Here is a 21105-nt window from a genome sequence, read left to right on the forward strand (position 1 = left end):
CGTTTCGGCAGGAGTGCCTTAATTATTGCAACTGTGTTGGTGTTGCAATTATATTCCTAAACCTCTTACCCCAGGACTATTTACTTAAAGGGACACTGAACGCAAAATTTTTCTTTTGTAATACAGAAAGAACATGCAATTTTAAGCAACTTTCTAATTTACTCCTATTATCAATTTTTCTTCGTTCTCTTGTTATCTTTATTTGAAAAAGAAGGCATCTAAGCTTTTTTGGGTGCAGTTCTCTGGACAGCACTTTTTTTTATTGGTGGATGAATTTATCCACCAATCAGCAAGGACAACCCAGGTTGTTCACCAAAAATGGGCCGGCATCTAAACTTACATTCTTGCATTTCAAATAAAGATACCAAGAGAATGAAGAAAATTTTATTATAGGAGTAAATAAGAAAGTTGCTTAAAGTTTCATGCTCAATCTGAATCACGAAAGAAATTTTTTGGTTACAGTGTCCCTTTAATAAAAAAGAACCCTTGATGTTTGAATCGGATGGTTATATAAGGATGGGTGTAGCTGGTGGTGCAGTTTTATTTTAAAATTTCCATTTTGCAAAAGTGATCCCAGCTTTTATCGATTTATTTGAGAATTTACATGCTAGAAATGCTGCCATTTAATTTGCAGATTTATTTATCTAATTTGTTTAAAAAGACATAGAAATATGCTTAACCCGTGTATCCCATTGAACATTTTCCAGACAGGCTTTCAACTGTCTGCACTTAAAAAGGTTCTATTAGGTACAATCTCTTGTACAATCACATGCACAAAACAAATAGAAGCAAGAAAATGAACCAATTTTATTTAAAACATTTTTTTTTTAAGGCTTACTTTGACATTTGTTTTGTCTTATAAATTTCATTAGTCTGTACTTTCAATTGGGCTGTAGGCCTGGCTGATTGATTAATTTCGATATATACAACATTGTGACATTTTTTTGTCTTAACACTTAAACGTTTGTTGTGAATGGTTGTGTGCATACCAAAATTAGCCTTGTTTCTTTCCTAAGACATGGAGAGTCCACAACGGCATTCCAATTTGTAGTGGGATATTCAACTCCTGGCCAGCAGAAGAAGACAAAGAGCACCCCAGCAAAGCTGTTAAGTATAACTGTTTTACCCATAACCCCCAGTCAGCCTCTGTCAATGGAGGTTGTGAAAAGTTAGTGTCTGAATAATTTAATCCTTTTATGGGTACTTTTCCCTGCAAGCAAGGGTTGGGTTTTAGCTGTGTCCACGTCAATCTCTTGAGTAAGAGTAGTGGTGGCTTTTATCAGTTAAAAGGTGGTGAAGCAGTCCTTTGCTTTACTTTTAACACTTTGCTACCCCTTTGTGAAAAGCCAGAGTTGGTTACTCTGTTCTTTCTTTTCTTCATAAATGGAAAGAGTCCACAGCTTCATTGCGAAATAAGAATCTGGCCACCAGGAGGAGGCAAAGACTTAAATACTCCTCCCACTTCCCTCATTCCCCAGTCATTCTTTGCCTTTTATCCCAGGAGGTTGGCAGAGAAGTGCCAGAAGTTTGTTTTCGTCTCTTATGCAGGGTAGTACTCTTCGACATGGGATGGGGTTTTTAAGTAATCCTCTCAGTTTCTCAGTGAGGTCTTGTATGAAAGTTGGAGTCCGGAGATGCAGGAAGAGTCTTTCTGCGAAACCATCACAAGTCATTTTAACAACTCCACAAGCAATCGGTGTTGTCAAACTTCGCTGCCTGCTTTCTCTTGTAAGGTGTATCCAGTCCACGGATTCATCCATTACTTGGGGGATATTCTCCTTCACAACAGGAAGCTGCAAGAGGATCACCCACAGCAGAGCTGTCTATATAGCTCCTCCCCTAAGTGCCACCTCCAGTCATTCTCTTCCAGCTCTCGACAAGGGAATTATCAAAAGATGTGTGGTACTTTAATGTAGTTTATCTTCAATCAAAAGTTTATTATTTTCAAATGGTACCGGAGTTGTACTATTTTGGCCTCAGGCAGAAAGTTGAAGAAGAGTCTGCCTGAGGTTTTTTATGATCTTAGCGGTTTGTAACTAAGGTCCACTGCTGTTCTCACACATAACTGAAGAGATGGGTAACTTCAGCTGGGGGAATAGAGTGCAGGATTACCTGCTCTGAGGTAAGTGCAGTTTTAAATTTTTCTAGAGAGATGATAAGATAGAAAATGCTGACAGTGCCTGATTTATTTAAGGTAAGCCTGATTACAGTGATTTAATAACGACTGGTATCATGCTTGCTGTAAAGGGTAATATTTTTGTTATTTGCTCTCATTACTTAATAGATATAACGTTTGCTTGATGTATATAAACGTTTATTACAAATGGTGATAAAACTTTATTCTGGGGCCCAGTTTTTCCACATGGCTGGCTAGATTTTTCCTCTGCTCTGTCTATTCTTTCTCCAACATAGGTGTGTCCGGTCCACGGCGTCATCCTTGTGGGATATTCTCTTCCCCAACAGGAAATGGCAAAGAGCCCAGCAAAGCTGGTCACATGATCCCTCCTAGGCTCCGCCTTCCCCAGTCATTCTCTTTGCCGTTGTACAGGCAACATCTCCACGGAGATGGCTTAGAGTTTTTTGGTGTTTAAATGTAGTTTTTATTCTTCAATCAAGAGTTTGTTATTTTAAAATAGTGCTGGTATGTACTATTTACTCTGAAACAGGAAAGAGATGAAGATTTCTGTTTGTAAGAGGAAAATGATTTTAGCAACCGTTACTAAAATCGATGGCTGTTTCCACACAGGACTGTTGAGAGGAATTAACTTCAGTTGGGGGAAACAGTGAGCAGACTTTTGCTGCTTGAGGTATGACACATTTCTAACAAGACTCGGTAATGCTGGAAGCTGTCATTTTCCCTATGGGAACCGGTAAGCCATTTTCTTAGTTTAAGTAAAAGAATAAAGGGCTTCATTAGGGCTTAAAAAACTGGTAGACATTTTTCTGGGCTAAAACGATTACTTTACTAAGTATATTTGGCAGATTATTACTTTTAATAGTTGTTAAATCTTGGGGATTGTTTTAATAAAAACGGCAGGCACTGTATTGGACACCTTTTTCACTGGGGGCCTTTTCTAGTCATAGACAGAGCCTCATTTTCGCGCCTCTAATGCGCAGTTGTTTTTGGAAAGCATGGCATGCAGATGCATGTGTGAGGAGCTAAGAACCACTGAAAAAGCTTATAGAAGGCATCATTTGGTATCGTATTCCCCTCTGGGCTTGGTTGGGTCTCAGCAAAGCAGATACCTGGGACTGTATAGGGGTTAAATGTAAAAACGGCTCCAGTTCCGTTATTTTAAGGGTTAAAGCTTTCAAATTTGGTGTGCAATACTTTTATGGCTTTAAGTTACTGTGGTGAAATTTTGGTGAAATTTGAACAATTCCTTCATACTTTTTCACATATTCAGTAATAAAGTGTGTTCAGTTTGAAATTTAAAGGGACAGTAACGGTTTTATTGTAAAACGTTTTTTGTGCTTTGTTGACAAGTTTAAGCCTGTTTAACATGTCTGAACCATCAGATAACGATGTTCTATATGTATGAAAGCCAATGTGTCTCCCCATTTAAATATATGTGATATATTTGTGTCATAATGTCCAAACAAAGTAGGGATAATAATGCCATAGATATGATATTGCCCAAGATGATTCCTCTAATGAGGGGAGTAAGCATGGTACTGCATCATCCCCTTCTGTGTCTACACCAGTTTTGCCCACACAAGAGGCCCCTAGTACATCTAGTGCGCCAATACTTATTACCATACAACAATTAATGGCTGTAATGGATAATTCTATTGCATGCATTTTTTCCAAAATGCCTACTTATCAGAGAAAGCGTGATTGCTCTGTTTTAAACACTGAAGAGCAAGAGGACGCTGATGATATCTGTTCTGACATACCCTCACACCTATCTGAAGGGGCCAGGAGGGAGGTTTTGTCTGAGGGAGAAATTTCAGATTCAGGGAAAATTTCTCAACAAGCAGAACCTGATATTGTAACTTTTAAATTTAAATTTCAACATCTCCACGCACTACTTAAGGAGGTATTATCTACTCTGGATGATTGTGACAATTTGGTCATTCCAGAGAAATTAGGTAAGATGGACAAGTTCCTAGAGGTTCCGGTGCCCCCCAATGTTTTTCCTATACCCAAGCGGGTGGCGGACATAGTAAATAAGGAGTGGGAAAGGCCCGGCATACCTTTTTGTCCTCCCCCTATATTTAAGAAATTAGTTCCTATAGTCGACCCCAGAAAGGACTTATAGCATACAGTCCCCAAGGTCGAGGGGGCGGTTTCTACTCTAAACAAACGCACTTCTATTCCTATAGAAGATAGTTGTGCTTTCAAGATCCTATGGATTAAAGGTTAGAGGGTTTGCTTAAAAAGATGTTTGTTCAGCAAGGTTACCTTCTACAACCAATTTCATGCATTGTTCCTGTCACTACAGCTGCGTGTTTCTGGTTCGAAGAACTAGAAACGTCGCTCAATAAAGAATCTTTGTACGAGGAGGTTTTGGACAGAGTTCAAGCTCTTAAATTGGCTAACTCTTTTTTATTTTAGATGCCGCTTTGCAATTAGCTAGATTAGCGGCGAATAATTCAGGGTTTGCTATCGTGGCGCGCAGAGCGCTTTTGCTTAACATCCCTTTCAAGGGTAAAACACTGTTTGGCCCTGACTTGAAAGAGATTATTTCAGACATCACTGGGGGAAAGGGCCACGCCCTTCCTCTGGATAGGTCTTTTAAGGCTAAAAAGAAGCCAAATTTTCGTCCCTTTCGCAGAAACGGACCAGCCTCAAATTCTACACCCTCTAAGCAAGAGGGTAATACTTCTCAAACCAAGCCAGCCTGGAGGCCGATGCAAGGCTGGAACAAGGGTGAGCAGGCCAAGTCACCTGCCACTGCTACCAAAACAGCATGAAGTGTTGGCCCCCGATCTGGGAAGGATCTGGTGGGGGGCAGACTTTCTCTCTTTGCTCAGGCTGGGGCAAGAGATGTTCAGGATCCTTGGGCGCTAGAAATAGTTTCTCAAGGTTATCTCCTGGAATTCAGGGAACTACCCCCAAGGGGAAGGTTCCACGGGTCTCAATTATCTTCGAACAGGCATTCTTACACTGTGTAGAAGACCTGTTAAGCATGGGAGTTATTCATCCTGTTCCATTAGGAGAACAAGGGATGGGTTTTTTACTCCAACCTGTTCATTATTCCCAAAAAAGAGGGAACATTCAGACCTATTTTAGATCGCAAGATTCTAAACAAGTTTCTAAGGGTTTCATCATTCAAAATGGAAACCATTCGAACGATCCTTCCTACCATCCAGGAAGGTCAATTCATGACCACGGTGGACTTAAAGGATGCGTACCTACGTATTCCTATCCACAAGGAACATTTTCGGTTCCTAAGGTTCGCCTTTCTGGACAAGCATTACCTGTGGCACTTCCATTCGGATTAGCCACTGCTCCAAGGATTTTCACAAGGGTACTAGGGTCCCTTCTAGCGGTGCTAAGACCAAGGGGCATTGCAGTAGTACCTTACTTGGACGACATCCTGATTCAAGTGTCGTCTCTGTCAAAAGCAAGGGCTCATACGGACATTGTCCTAGCCTTTCTCAGATCTCACAGGTGGAAAGTGAACATAGAAAAAAGTTCTCTGTCCCCGTCAACAAGAGTTCCCTTCTTGGGAACAATAATAGTTTCCTTAGAAATGAAGGTTTTTCTGACAGAGGCCAGAAAATCAAAACTTCTAAGCTCTTGTCAGGTACTTCATTCTGTTCTTCTTCCTTCCATAGCGCAGTCCATGGAAGTAATAGGTTTGATGGTTGCGGCAATGGACATAGTTCCTTTTGCACGAATTCATCTAAGACCATTGCACCTGGGCATGCTCAGACAGTGGAATGGGGATTATACAGACTTGTCTCCGACGATACAAGTAGATCAAATAACCAGAGATTCACTCCGTTGGTGGCTGACCCTGGACAACCTGTCACAGGGAATGAGCTTCCGCAGACCAGAATAGGTCATTGTCACGACCGACGCCAGTCTGGTGGGCTGGGGCGCGGTCTGGGAACCCCTGAAAACTCAGGGTCTATGGTTTCGGGAAGACTCTCTTCTCCCGATAAACATAATGGAACTGAGAGCGATATTCGATGCTCTCAAGGCTTGGCCTCGACTAGCAAAGGCCAAATTCATAAGGTTTCAATCAGACATCATGACGACTGTTACATATATCAACCATCAGGGGGTAACAAGGAGTTCCCTGGCGATGGAGGAGCATCCGGGGGAGTGGGAACTCCATCTGGAAATCTTTGCCCAAATAACTCAATTATGGGGCATTCCAGACATGGTTCTGATGGCCTCTCGTCAGAACTTCATGGTCCCTTGTTACGGGTCCAAATCCAGGGATCCCAAGGCGACTCTATTGGATACAATAGTAGCACCTTTGAACTTCAACCTAGCTTATGTATTCCCACCGTTTCCTCTCATTCCCAGGCTGGTAGCCAGGATCAATCTGGAGAGGACTTCGGTGACCTTGATAGTTCCTGTGTGGCCACGCAGGGCTTGGTATGCAGACCTGGTGAATGTGTCATCGGCTCCACCATGGAAGCTACCTTTGAGACAGGACCTTCTTATTCAGGGTCCATTCGAACATCCGAATCTGGTTTTCCTCCAACTGACTGCTTGGAGTTTGAACGCTTGATTTTATCAAAGCGTGGGTTTTCAGATTCTGTAATAGATACTCTTATTCAGGCTAGAAAGCCTGTAACTAGAAAAATTTACCATAATATATGGAAAAAATATATCTGTTGGTGTGAATCTAAAGGATTCCCATGGAACAAGATAAAAATTCCTAAGATTCTTTCCTTTCTACAAGAAGGTTTGGAGAAAGGATTTTCTGCGAGTTCTCTGAAGGGACAGATCTCTGCTTTATCTGTTTTACTTCACAAAAGGCTGGCAGCTGTGCCAGACGTTTAAGCGTTTGTTCAGGCTCTGGTTAGAATCAAGCCTGTTTACAGACCTTTGACTCTTCCCTGGAGTCTTAATCTAGTTCTTTCAGTTCTTCAAGGGGTTCCGTTTGAACCCTTACATTCCGTAGATATTAAGTTATTATCTTGGAAAGTTTTGTTTTAGGTTGCAATTTCTTCCGCTAGAAGAGTTTCTGAGTTATCTGCTCTGCAGTGTTCTCCGCCCTATCTGGTCCATGCAGATAAGGTGGTTTTTACATACTGAGCCTGGTTTTGTTCCGAAGGTTGTTTCCAACAAAAATATTAACCAGGAGATAGTTGTACCTTCTTTGTGTCCGAATCCAGTTTCATAGAAGGAAGGTTTGTTACACAATTTGGACGTTGTCCGTGCTCTAAAATTCTATTTAGATGCTACAAAGGATTTCAGACAAACATCTTCCTTGTTTGTTGTTTATTCTGGTAAAAGGAGAGGTCAAAAAGCAACTTCTACCTCTCTATCTTTTTGGCTTAAAAGCATCATCAGATTGGCTTATGAGACTGCCGGACGGCAGCCTCCTGAAAGAATCACAGCTCATTCCACTAGGGCCGTGGCTTCCACATGGGCCTTTAAGAACGAGGCTTCTGTTGATCAGATATGTAAGGCAGCGACTTGGTCTTCACTGCACACTTTTACCAAATTTTACAAATTTGATACTTTTGCTTCTTCTGAGGCTATTTTTGGGAGAAAGGTTTTGCAAACCGTGGTGCCTTCCATCTAGGTGACCTGATTTGCTCCCTCCCATCATCCGTGTCCTAAAGCTTTGGTATTGGTTCCCACAAGTAAGGATGACGCCGTGGACCGGACACACCTATGTTGGAGAAAACAGAATTTATTTTTACCTTATAAATTACTTTCTCCAACGGTGTGTCCGGTCCACGGCCCGCCCTGGTTTTTTAATCAGGTCTGATTATTTATTTTCTTTAACTACAGTCACCACGGTATCATATGATTTCTCCTATGCAAATATTCCTCCTTTACGTCGGTCGAATGACTGGGGAAGGCGGAGCCTAGGAGGGATCATGTGACCAGCTTTGCTGGGCTCTTTGCCATTTCCTGTTGGGGAAGAGAATATCCCACAAGTAAGGATGACGCCGTGGACCGGACACACCGTTGGAGAAAGTAATTTATCAGGTAAACATAAATTCTGTTTTTGCACAAGCGTCTGGCTAATACTCCAGACGTTCAGGTGTTTTGTCAGGCTTTAGTTAGAATCAAGCCTGTGTTTAAACTTGTTGCTCCGCCATGGAGTCTAAATTTAGTTCTTAAAGTTCTTCAAGGGGTTCCGTTTGAACCTTTGCATTCCATAGATATCAAGCTGTTGTCTTGGAAAGTTCTGTTTTTGGTAGCTATCTCCTCGGCTCGACGAGTTTCGGAGTTATCACCTTTACAATGTGATTCTCCTTATCTCATTTTCCATGCTGATAAGGTAGTGTTGCGTACCAAACCTGGGTTTCTTCCTAAGGTGGTATCTAATAAGAATATCAATCAGGAGATTGTTGTTCCTTCACTATGTCCTAATCCTTCTTCGAAGAAGGAACGTCTATTACACAATCTTGATGTGGTCTGTGCTTTAAAATTCTATTTACAAACCACTAAAGATTTTCGTCAAACATCTGCGTTGTTTGTGGTTTACTCTGGACAAAGGAGAGGCCAAAAGGCTTCGGCAACTTCTCTTTCTTTTTGGTTAAGAAGCATAATCCACTTTGCTTACGAGACTGCTGGCCAGCAGCCTCCTGAGAGAATTACAGCTCATTCCACTAGAGCAGTAGCTTCCACATGGGCTTTTAAAAATTAGGCTTCTGTTGAACAGATTTGTAAGGCGGCGACTTGGTCTTCGCTTCATACCTTTTCTAATTTCTACAAATTTGATACTTTTGCTTCTTCGGAGGCTGTTTTTGGGAGAAAGGTCTTACAGGCAGTGGTGCCCTCAGTTTAAGCGCCTGCCTTGTCCCTCCCTTCATCCGTGTCCTATAGCTTTGGTATTGGTATCCCACAAGTAATGGATGAATCCGTGGACTGGATACACCTTACAAGAGAAAACAAAATTTATGCTTACCTGATAAATTTATTTCTCTTGTGGTGTATCCAGTCCACGGCCCGCCCTGTCATTTTAAGGCAGGTGTTATTTATTTTTTAAACTACAGTCACCACTGCACCCTATAGTTTCTCCTTTCTCTTGCTTGTCTTTGGTTGAATGACTGGAGGTGGCAGTTAGGGGAGGAGCTATATAGACAGCTCTGCTGTGGGTGATCCTCTTGCAGCTTCCTGTTGGGAAGGAGAATATCCCACAAGTAATGGATGAATCCGTGGACTGGATACACCACAAGAGAAATAAATTTATCAGGTAAGCATAAATTTTGTTTTCTTCTCTCAAGTCCATGGCAGAGGCAAGGCTACTATCCGTCACACTTGAAGGGCCGTGTTCCTGTTCCACGGCGTAGATTCCGGTAAGATCGTTTCATTTTACTTCTTCATGATTGTACTATTACTCATTTGTTCCTGCAAACTCACATGAAAAATACAGGGTCTCAGTGGAACTCCTTTAGTATCTTGGAATCAAGGGTTAATATCTCCTGAGGGGGATTATTGAACAGGGGGGGTTTAATCATGTTTGTTATGTGATTCAATCTGCTTATGTGTAGTGTTAACTAGGCTCGTGGCATTTTTGGAATATAACGGCCTTTCCAAGTGACGCAACCTTGCGGTTGGGCGTGCTTTTTTGGACTCTGTGGTTCACCTTGTGACCGGGCGTGTTTACGTTCGGGTCTCCCATTTCCGCATTCCTGACTGTGTGGCGACAGAGAATTCTAGTCTGCTGGTGTCTGGTTCATAGGAGGTGGTGAGTGCCCCATCCATTGTGGGTGTCAGGTGCCATTTAAATTGTTTTATATATAGTCCATTTTTTGGTATCCTTTATCCAGTTATGGAGGATGCTGATGTTTAGATTGTTCAACTTTCTGATTCAGATTCTTCGTCCTGTGATGAGTGCAAATTGGCCCCATTGACTCAGGTCAGTCAGTTATGTTCTTTAGGCCGTCCTAGAGCACCTTGTTCCTCGGGCTTGGGGATTCAAGGGACTGCTGAGCCATCCACCTCGGGGGGGGGGGGCCTGTCCTCTGGGAGGCGAGTTCCCTACCCCTCCCTACTACTGCTACACATGCGGGTAACTCAGGTCTACGAAGTCCAGATGTTTATTTGCGATTGTGCCCGATTGCCCCAGGTCTCTCGGCCACAGGAGGGCATGTGCAGTTCCCTGCAGGTGTAACTAATCCTGAGTGTTGTGTCTCATTACAGGCTGGCTCGCTTTCGTGTTTTGGGCACCCTATCCTTCTCAGTTATGGGACTCATCAGTCTCCTCCTTCGAATGGCTCACCTCGTTAGACATGGGGGATGACGTAATCTCCTTTAAGTCTTTTTATCGAGATCCTTCCCTGTTTTGTTGGAAAAACAGGGTTTCCGTTAGGTTGGTCCTGCGGATATTTCTGTTCTTCTTGGGCGTTAACCCTCGGGTTGCCTTCATTTTATTTATCCAGTTAGGATGTATTTTTTTTTATTTTTCAATCTGTTTCCTGCGGAAACTTTCTCTGAGATTGATACTCTGTTTGCTTCCACGGAAGTTGTTCGGGACACGTTAGTTCCATGTTAGTTTGTTTTTCTTCCTTCCTCTCTGAGGGCAAATTTAGCCAGCTTGGCAGTTATGACCCTGGTTGCAGGCTGTTCCTGCTTGGGTGCAGATCTTCTGTCTCGCGGCTTATTCATACACGTGGCGCCTATTATACGTTGTAGGTTGGGGTGCCGAGTGCTCTCAGTATTATTTATGTTTCTTATTTATTTAACAAGTTTCAGCTAAGCATTCTCAAGAGGACTTATGGGTCCGTGCGGCTCTCGGGATTGTTTCAGTCTTTCAATAGCTGTCTCTCTGGTGACTGGGTCAGTGAATTTTGTTGCGTCACTCTGTTACTTCTGATACCCTCGGAACCTAGAGTGTTCCTTCCCACATGGTGGATAGGTTAGAGGGTTTAGTGCCTCTTTTTCCACCGGTCGGGCGGTGTTGCCTTAGGAGCCCCTGGGAACTGTTCTTTTTGGACTTGTTCCTTTAGTGGTTCTCTCTTTCATTGAGACCTTCTTGGACTTTGTCCGTTCTCCTTGGGTCACCTTCGGGGGACTTGGATTCCCTTCGGGAGTTGGTTGTTCCTTTTACGGGACATTTAAACAGTGAGTTCTTTTTGGGCTCCAGTTAGGGGTCCTTCCCCGGTGTTGGGAATGCTCTGCATCTCCTTCTTGGGTTAGAAGAGGTCCTAGTGGTTTTCCACTCATATAGTTCAGGTATTCAGGTATCAGGTGGCATCCAAACCCATTTTCTCTGTCCTCTGACTTTGAGTCTGAGGTGATGTGGAAACTTCCTGTTGCTCTGTTCGGGTGACTTGTCCTCACTGTTCCACTTGTATCTGGAGCTCGTGGCTAGCTGGACATTTAGCTCAGCATACTAATGCTCTGTGTTGCTCTGTTGCTACTCTGTACTGTAGCAAACTGAGGGTTGCTAGTTCGATCCCTGGCGGGGTCTACTCAGCCTTTCCTCCTTTCGAGGTTGATAAAATGAGCAGCGCCTTGTGTCCCTTAAGGATGTATGATTAAGGGAATGGCTCCCGAAACGTTGCATATGTTTGTACCTGAGACAAGAATAAACTTCTAAGATTTCTTTAAGTTTTGGTGCTGTGGATTTCTATACTTTGATATTTGACAACAAATATCACGGTAAGAAGGTGCTGTTTGTGAATTGTTTGGTGCTATTTGTGTCCCTTAAGGGGGATTAGCCGCGCTTTTCATGCACAATCATGGTAATGTTGCTTGGACGCCTGTTAGCGCTAGTGTCCTTTTATGACTTTGGGAGTGTTGGGCTCCTGCAAGGGGTGGTCTCTTCCCTTTGGGTCGGGACTTGCAAGGGCTTCTTGCTCTTGTTATCCAGGTTATTCTGGATTTTTCCCTGGGAGGTCTGTTTTTTGACGAGGGATTTATGTTCCTGGAAGATTGTTTAATCTAAACATTTGTGGGGCCCGGCCTTCTTGTCCTGATCTTCCGGTTGTCGAGGTTTTTACTCTGTGTTTTCTCTTTGCTGATCCTGCTGTGGGATGTTACTGGACCTTATGATCCTAGGACTGGCCGGGGGGTTCCAGTTTCTGGGGTACTTGGGCTTAGCCCTTGTTCTGGCTGTTCTGTTTTACAACTTGGCTAGATTTACTGAGAACCAGGGCTCCTTGTGGCTTGTCTTGTGCCAGACAATACGGTTCCCTTGGGGCAGCCAACTAATGTGACCTGATGATGGACTTTCCTGCCTAGCAAGCGTAAGGTTTGCAGTTGCTCAGCTGTCACTCTTGTGCCTGGTATGTGTGCTAGCACGATGGTGTTTTAAGGGGTACTTTACGTGTTTGGCAGTAACGTGACCTTGTGTTCTCTCGGTTCTTCTCGACTTCCTGTCTTATGGGCAGGTATTTATTGATGCTATCCTCTTCAGGGGGCTTGTTGTCCTCCTTACGGAGGTGTGCTTCCTTTTTTAGGGGCCTCTCCTGTGTTCGGTAGGTTGGAACAGATGTTTCATCTGGTTCAGGGATTGGTCTGCTCATTGAGTTGTTCCTTTCCATCTGGGGAGCTGCTGGCTCCGCATTGAGACTTTAGTTGGGTGGCTTTGCTAGATCTCCTTGGGTCTAACGCCTGCTCGATTGTCTCTAGGTTGAATTGGCTGTGTCTATTCTTCCGCCCTTTTTGGAGCCGGTCTTGGGGTTCCTTTCTGTTCCCTTGCTTTCAGATCTGCGTAAGCTTGGGCTGGTCCAGCTAGGTTTAGGATCTGAGATCTGTTCTTCATCCTCAGGTCTTGGGGGTGCCAGTGGACCTTTTTGTTAGAGGTTCTGTGCCTCTCCCCTTTGAGATCTATGAGTAGGCCTGGATTGCCTGGAGTGTGTTCTCTGTCTCGGAGGTTGGGCAATCTGCTAATTTGTTCGGCCGATTTTTCCTTATGGATAGCGTTTCCTCCGTGTCTTCCTACGGATGGCAGCGTGTTACTGGACTCAGATGTTTATCTTTCTGAGTTTGCTACTTTCTCTGTAATTTTTCTGTTTGCTCAGTCTCTGAGTTCTGACGTTTTGAGGACTTTGTTTTCAGCTATCTTTTTCAGTGCTGTTGCACGATGTTTGGGAGATGTTTCTTCTTCTTGATGATGCCTGGTCGCTCCTTGTGGGTTGGGCGTCGTCTCCCCTTGTTCTCGGGATCCATTTGGGTCTCTGTGGACTTGGCCTTCTTTTGAAGGGGTTTTTTCCTCTATGGATCTTGCTGTACCTTTTGCTTGTCCTCTCCCTTTTGGTGATTTTGGTACTGTACTAGTAAGGTTTTTGTGTGGGGACCGACTGCTGGGCGACGGTTCTCCTGGAATGTTGGCTCGGTGAGTCTGCTTTGTGGTCTCTAGTTAGGCTTTCGGACTATCTGCGGGTCAGTGTCCCTGGGACCTTTTCCTTCTAGTTTTTTTTGCCCGGCTCCGACGAAGCGGGGTTTGGTTGGGTTGTGGTTTTTCAGGCCTGGTGCCCTCAGAATGGGCCACCTATTGTTCCCACCCATTTTTTTGCATTCAGTATCCTCTACAGCTTGGGTATTTTCCCAAAAGTAATAAATGCAGCTGTGGACTCTTTCCATTTATGAAGAAAAACTTAAATTATGCTTACCTGATAATTTTCTTTTCTTCAGATGGAAAGAGTCGACAGCTCCCCACCCGTATTATTTCTGTGGGGCGTCTCTTATTTTTTATTCTTCTGGCACCTTTTCACTCTGGTATTTCTTCTACTGTTCCTTGACAGAATGATTGGGGGATGAGCGAAGTGGGAGGAGTATTTAAGCCTTTGGCTGGGGTGTCTTTGCCTCCTCCTGGTAGACAGGTTCTGAATTCCCAAAAGTAATGAATGCAGCTGTGGACTTTTTCCATCTGAAGAAAATAAAATTATCAGGTAAGCATAATTTAAGTTTTTCCTACAGGTCCATGACAGGGAACGTAGTGCCTGCCACACCTTGAGGACCTGCATCTCTTATGCATTAGAATCTAAGGTAAGTGTCTTTGCCTTCTAGGTAATGAAGGACAGCAGCACTTATGGGGGTTATACTCCTAAATTGGATCCCCTTTGTTATATTACAGTTCACAAGATAATAATCCTTGAATATTTTAAGGATTCATATTTTAATGGCATTTTTTATTAGGGATATGCTGTTCCTAATTTGAGTATGAGAACAATGGGCTGGGATGTCATTTTTATTATTGAGACATGTGTAAGGCTTGGGAGTTAAGTCTATTAAGTCTGTAGTGTTTTTCACTTGTGGTTGTGTGTTAGACATTTATGCTGTTTTTAAACAGATTTAAAATGGCGCCTTTTTTATTTCTCTTCGGAGAAATTGTTGTGCACTTACTCTTCAGTCCGGTCACGTGACACACTAACTTCCGGTTTTACGGAGCGGTGCCGTTGCGACCGGACTGATACAGTTGAACAGCTCTTCAAGTGAAAGCTACTCTTAGTGATCCTCATCAGCAGCAGATCCATCTCTATTCCTCTTACTAGTGGGGTATTTGCTTGCTGGTAGGAACCTCAGACAATCTGAGGTGTTTTTTTATTTTAACATTTTTTTTTTTTTCTTTTATGCTTTTTAAAATTTAAAGCAGTTTATTTTTCTGTTAAGCAATCAGAGGTAATTAATAAAATTGTAAGCTTTTTATTTTTCTTTTTTGGCAGAAATATATGGAACAGAATCAGTCTAGTTTCATAGATAAATGTTTACTTTGTTTAGAAGCCCAAATTGTTTTGCCTATGCAATTTTGTTGTTCTTGTTTAATCTAAGACTTTGAAATTTTAAGAGAAATTACTCCTTTCTGAGCCTGTCTCAAAGGATAAAGCTGTGCGTGACATGCCTCAGCTTTCTCCTTAGTTCTCATACTGTGCCTTCTGTGTCCTCTTATCATCCGGGGGTGTTTTGGGAATTTCCATCTAAAGGGGAGGAGAGTTCATGGCTTCATTCATTACTTGTGGGAAATAAGAACCTGGCCACCAGGAGGAGGCAAAGATACCCCAGCCAAAGGCTTAAATGCCTCCCCCACTCCCCTCACCCCCCAGTCATTCTTTGCCTTTCGTCACAGGAGGATGGCAGAGAAGTGTCTGATGATTCGGAGTAGTCTTTTATGGAGTGTAGTACTCTTTGGAATGGGACTGGAGTTGGAAGTAGTCCTGTCAGCCTCTCAATGAGAGCATGGATGAAAGTTAGAGTCTGGAGATGCAGGGAGAGTCTTTCTGCAAAACCATCCTGACTCATATTAACAGCTCCATAAGCAATTAGCGTTGCTTTCTGCACTCAAGTCCATGTCAGGAGCGATGCTTCTAACCTGTCACACTTGAAGGGCCGTGTTCCTGTTCCACGGCATAGATTCTGGTAAGATTGTTTAATTTTATTTTATTCATAATGATAACGGAGAAGACAGGGTCACAGTGTGACACCTTTATCTTTATAGAATCAAGGGTTAATATTCCTGGAAGGTAGATTATTGAACAGGGTTTTATATTCATACATAATATTGTTTGTGTCATGCTGCGTTATGTGCGGGATGAGGCTCTGGCAATGGTGGAACTGACGGGTTCTCTTCCGGGAGTATTTCCAGCCGTTTTGACGTGTTTTTTTTCCCCTAGTGCAGGGGCGGTCCTGCGAGGAACTCCATGTGACCGGGTGTGGCCTAGGCATCTTCCTCTACTTGACTGGCAGCGCAAGAGAAAAAGCGGTTTTTGTAGTCTGGGTCATAGGAGGTGGTGAGTTCCCCGGCCATTGGAGGTTATAAAGGTGCCCTTTTTATTTTTAAGAAGGACTAGTCCATAATAAAAGCGCAAGCTATGGAGGACTCTGACCCGTTAGAGGGTACTCCCTCTTTAACAAAGTTTCATACCTGTGTTTATTGTGAGGTTTTGGTAGATTAGCCTGCTCAACTATGTTCCACATGCCTTGATAATGTTGCTACATCTTAAAATAAGAGGAGGTCTAGTACTACTGAGCCGTCAACCTCTGAGGGTTCCCCATCCCATGAGGTGAGTTCCCTGCATCTATCTTCTGTTGCACATGCAGCGCCCCAGGGTCCAACCATTACTCCTACCGGTGAGCTTCGTTGGCCGTCAGATTTTGCAGATCAACTGCTAATGGCGGTATCGAGGGTGATCCATGCTTTACCATCTTGGCGGTCTGGCCCAGGGTTTCTCTACACCTATGAAAACATCAAAGGTGTTATCTGCTGATGAGGCCCAATCCGACTCTTCAGAGGAGGCCCCTTCTGGGTTGGAATCCGTGTCATATAGGCCTCCGGCTGCGGAGGAGCCAGACTTTAGGTTTAGGATAGAGAATTTTGCGCTTTTTGCTGAAGCAAGTGCTTGCTACTCTGGAGGTTCCGGAACTGAAGCTTCCGGAGGTACCTTCGATTCCTAAACTTGATAAAGTCTATGAGGACAGGGTGGTGCCTCAGGCCTTTCCGGTTCCTGTTAAGATGGCTAATAATAATAATGAATGGGAGTGATTAGGTTCTTCCTTTTCCCCTTCTTCCTTAAAGAAACTGTTCCCCGTTCCGGACTCTCAGCTAGAGCTATGGGGGACTGTCCCTAAAGTGGATGTTGCCATCTCTATGCTCACAATGCGGATGACTATTCCACTTGAGGATAGTTCATAGTTTATAGAGTCCATGGATAAAAAGTCGGGAAACATGTTAAGAAAGATGTTTCAACACACAGGGTTTGTTTTTCAACCGGCAGCGTTGGTAGCCGTGGTTGTCAGTGCTGCGACATATTTGGTGTGAATCCCTGTGTGATATGGTTGAGGGGGAGACTTCCATCGACGAGATACAGGAAAAGATTAGGGCGTCGAAGGTCGCCAATTCTTTCATTTGTGACGCCAATATGCAAATTATTCGCCTGAATGCGTAGATATCAGGTTTTTCCGTTTTAGCTCGCAGGGCCTTGTGGCTAAAATCATGGTCTGCAGACATGACCTCTAAGTCGAGATTGTTATCCCTACCTTTTCAAGGAAAGATTCTGTTCGGTCCAGGATTGGATTCGATCATATCATATGGGAGGCAAGGGTGCTTTTCTACCACAGGATAAGAAGGCTAAGCCTAAGGGTTCTACCTTTCATCCATTTTGTGCGGACAAGGCCCAATGCCAGCAGCCCGCCGCGAAAGTGGATCTTTCCAAGGGAACTTGGAAGCCAGCTCAGACTTGGAGTAAGTCCAAGCAGAACAAGAAGCCAGCCGAGTCAAAATCGGCATGAAGGGGTGGCCCCCGACTGGTCTCTGGACCAAGTAGAGCGCAGGTTATCTCTCTTCTCAGAGGCCTGGTTGCAGGACGTTCAGGACCCTTGGGTTCTGGAGGTTGTCGCCCAAGTGTACAGGATAGGATTCAGATCTCATCCGCCAAGGGGCAGATTCCTCTTATCAAATCTGTCTGCAAGACCAGAAAAGAGAAAAAGCATTTCTAGAGTGTGTGAGGGATCTCTCTTCTCTCTGAGTTATTGTAACAGTACCCCCGGCAGAGAGAGGTCTAGGGTATTGCTCAAACCTTTTCGTGGTCCCAAAGAAAAAGGGCACGTTCTGCCCGATTCTAGACCTAAAGTGTTTAAACAAGTTTCTGGCTGTTCCATTGTTCAAAATGGAAACGATCAGATCTATTCTGCCCCTAGTTCAAGAGGGACGGTTCATGACGACAATAGACTTGAAGGATGCTTACCTTCATGTACCAATCACTTCTGGTTCCTGAGATTTGCGCTTCTGGACCAACACTTCCAGTTTGTGGCCCTTCCTTTTGGTCTGGCGATGCCCCCGAGAGTCTTCACAAAGGTTCTGGGACACTACTTGCAGTGGCCAGATCCAGAGGCATTGCTGTGGCGCCCTATCTGGACAACATCTTAGTCCAGGCGCAGTCGTTCAGTCTAGCACAGGATCACTCGAGTGCCCTTCTCCTGCTCTAATCTCACGGTCGGAAGATCAACTCAGGAAAGAGTACCCTGGTTCCCAGCAACAGGGTTTAATTCCTGGGCACGATAATAGACTCTATAGCCATGAAGATATTTCTCACAGAGCAGCGACGCAGGAAGATTGCGTCCTCCTCTGACTCTTCAGTCCTCCTCAAGTCCCTCAGTGGCCCTATCTATGGAGGTGATCGGACTCGTGGTTTCCAGCATAGATGTCATTCCATTCGCCAGGTTCCATCTCAGATCTATCGCAGCAGATATCCTTGGACGTTCGGACTCGGAACTCCCTCTCTTGGTGGATCTGTCCGGAACAACTGTCCATGGGGGACATCCTTCCTGAGAGCATCCTGGGAGATTGTGACCATGGACGTGAGTCTGGCAGGATGGGGAGCTGTTTAGGGTGCCAGGATGGCACAAGGAAAATGGACCCGGGAAGAGTCTCTCCTCCCGATAAACATTCTGGAACTTCAAGCAATATACAATGCTCTGAAGGCGTGGCCTCCTCTGGGGTCATTCAGCTTCATCAGATTCCAAACCGAAAACATTACCTCGGTGGCTTACATCAACCATCAGGGGGGTATGAGAAGCTCCCTAGCAATGAGGGAGGTGTCTCGGATTTTGGAATTGGCAGAGTCCCACAACTGCTCGCTCTCAGCGATCCACATTCCGGGTGTGGACAACTGGGAAGCGGACTTTCTCAGCAGGCAGTCTCTCCACCCCGAAGTGTTTTGCAGAGATTTGTCTCAGATGGGGAACGCCAGAGATAGATCTCATGGCGTCCAGACTCAATTGCAAGCTACCCAGATACGGGTCGAGGTCAAGGGATCCCCAGGCAGAGCTGATGCCTTAGCGGTTCCTTGGGGATTCAGCCTAGCTTACATTTTTCCACCGTTACCGCTTCTTCCTCGTGTAGTGGCCTGCATCAAGCAGGGGCGAGCTTCTGCCATTCTGATCGCTCCATCATGGCTGCGGAGGACGTGGTTTGTGGATCTAGTGGGGATGTCATCCTCTCCTCCTTGGAGGTTACCCTGTCGCAGGGATCTGCTGGAACAGGGTCACTTTCTACATCAAAATCTAAATTCTCTGAGGCTGACTGCGTGGAGATTGAACGCTTAATCTTGGCCAAACGAGGTTTTTCTAAGAGGGTGATTGATACTCTAGTCCAGGCCAGGAAGCCGGTTACTCGTCGCATCTATCATAAGGTATAAAGGACTTATTTGTCCTGGTGTGAGTCGCATGGATATCCTTGGCATAAGGTTAAGGTATCCAGGATTCTTTCCTTTCTCCAGGATGGTCTGGAGAAGGGGCTTGCCGCAAGTTCCTTAAGGGGACAGATTTCGGCATTATCAGTTTTGTTGCACAAGAGGCTCGCTGAGCTTCCTGACGTTCAGTCTTTTGTTCAGGCTCTGTCTAGAATCAGGCCCGTCTTCAGACAGTCCGCTTGCTCCTCCTTGGAGCTTAAACTTAGTTCTTCAGGTATTGCAGAGGGTTCCGTTTGAACCTATGTACTCTATTGACATTAAGACTCTTTCATGGAAGGTCCTCTTCCTGTTGGCTATTGCGTCGGCACCCAGAGTTTCTGAGCTGGCGGCCTTGCAATGGGAGACTTCTTATTTGGTTTTTCACGCAGATAAGGCTGTTCTTCGCACTGGCTTGGGATTTCTTCCTAAGGTTGTGTCTGATCGTAACGTCAATCAGGAAATAGTTGTTCCTTCTTTGTGTCCTAACCCTTCTTCTCCAAAGGAGAGGTTATTTCATAATTTGAATGTAGTTCGTGCCCTGAAGTTTTACCTTCTGGTTACTAAGGATTTCAGACAGTCTACATCTCTGTTTGTGCTGTATTCGGGGAAGCGTAAGGGCCAGAAGGCCTCTGCTACTTCTTTCTCCTTTTGGTTAAGGAGTATGATTCGCTTGGCCTACGAGACAGCGGGACATAAGCCTCCTCAGAGGATCACGGCTCATTCCAGTAGATCTGTGGCTTCTTCTTGGGCCTTCAAGAATGAGGCCTCTATGGAGCAGATTTGTAAGGCGGCTACCTGGTCCTCCTTACATACCTTTACAAAGTTTTAGAAATTTGACGTTTTTGCTTCTGCGGAAGCGGTTTTTGGGAGAGAGGTTTTGCAGGCTGTGGTGCCCTCTGATTAGGGTCTGCCTTTTTTGCCCTCCCATTTTTCATTCAGTGTCCTCTAGAGCTTGGGTATTTGTTTCCCACAAGTAATTAATGAAGTCGTGGACTCTCCTCCCCTTTAGATGGAAAACATAAATTATGCTTACCTGATAATTTCATTTCCATCGTGGGGAGGAGAGTCCACGGCTCCTGCCCGTTGCTCCGTTGGGCGGACCTAAATTGTTTTTTGTTCTTCTGGCACCATTTATACCCTGATATTTCTCCTACTGTTCCTTGTTCCCTCTGCAGGATGACTGGGGGATGAGGGGAGTGGGGGAGGTTTTGAAGCCTTTGGCTCCTCCCCTTTAGATGGAAATTCCCAGGTAAATAAACACCCCCAGATGATAAGAGGATACAGAAGGCACAGTATGAGAAATAACTAAGGCTTGGGACATTTGAGGAGAAAGCTGAGGCATGTCACGCACAGCTTTATCCTTTGAGACAGGCTCAGAAAGGAGTAATTTCTCTTTAAATTTCAATGTCTTAGATTAAACAAGAACAACAAAATTGCATAGGCAAAACAATTTGGGCTTCTAAACAAAGTAAACATTTATCTATGAAACTAGACTGATTCTGTTCCATAGATTTCTGCAAAAAAAAAGAAAATGCTTACAATTTTATTAATTACCTCTGATTGCTTAACAGAAAAATAAACTGCTTTAAATTTTAACAAGCATAAAAGAAAAAAAAGAATTTTTTAAAATAAAAAAACACCTCAGATTGTCTGAGGTTCCTTCCAGCAAGCAAATACCCCACTAGTAAGAGGAATAGAGATGGATTTGCTGGATGGAAACGAAATTATCAGGTAAGCATAATTTGTTTTTGCCGCTCAGGTTTCTTCTGCAATAACAGCGACTTTGTCAGCTTTCCCTTTGTTGGGTAAGCGTAAGAGAAAATCTAATCTAATCTTGACTAATGC

At 44.1% G+C, this 21105-nt stretch overlaps 1 protein-coding gene across 1 annotated transcript in view; it reads left to right on the forward strand.

Annotated features, from left to right (window-relative positions):
* The window catches only part of SMURF2 (SMAD specific E3 ubiquitin protein ligase 2), a 456801-nt gene that overhangs the window by 201050 nt on the left and 234646 nt on the right, over positions 1-21105 (forward strand). The gene's annotated exons all lie outside the window — the stretch shown is intronic.

This window comes from Bombina bombina, chromosome 1 (genome assembly GCF_027579735.1).
Source record: "Bombina bombina isolate aBomBom1 chromosome 1, aBomBom1.pri, whole genome shotgun sequence".
Lineage (NCBI taxonomy): Eukaryota > Metazoa > Chordata > Amphibia > Anura > Bombinatoridae > Bombina > Bombina bombina.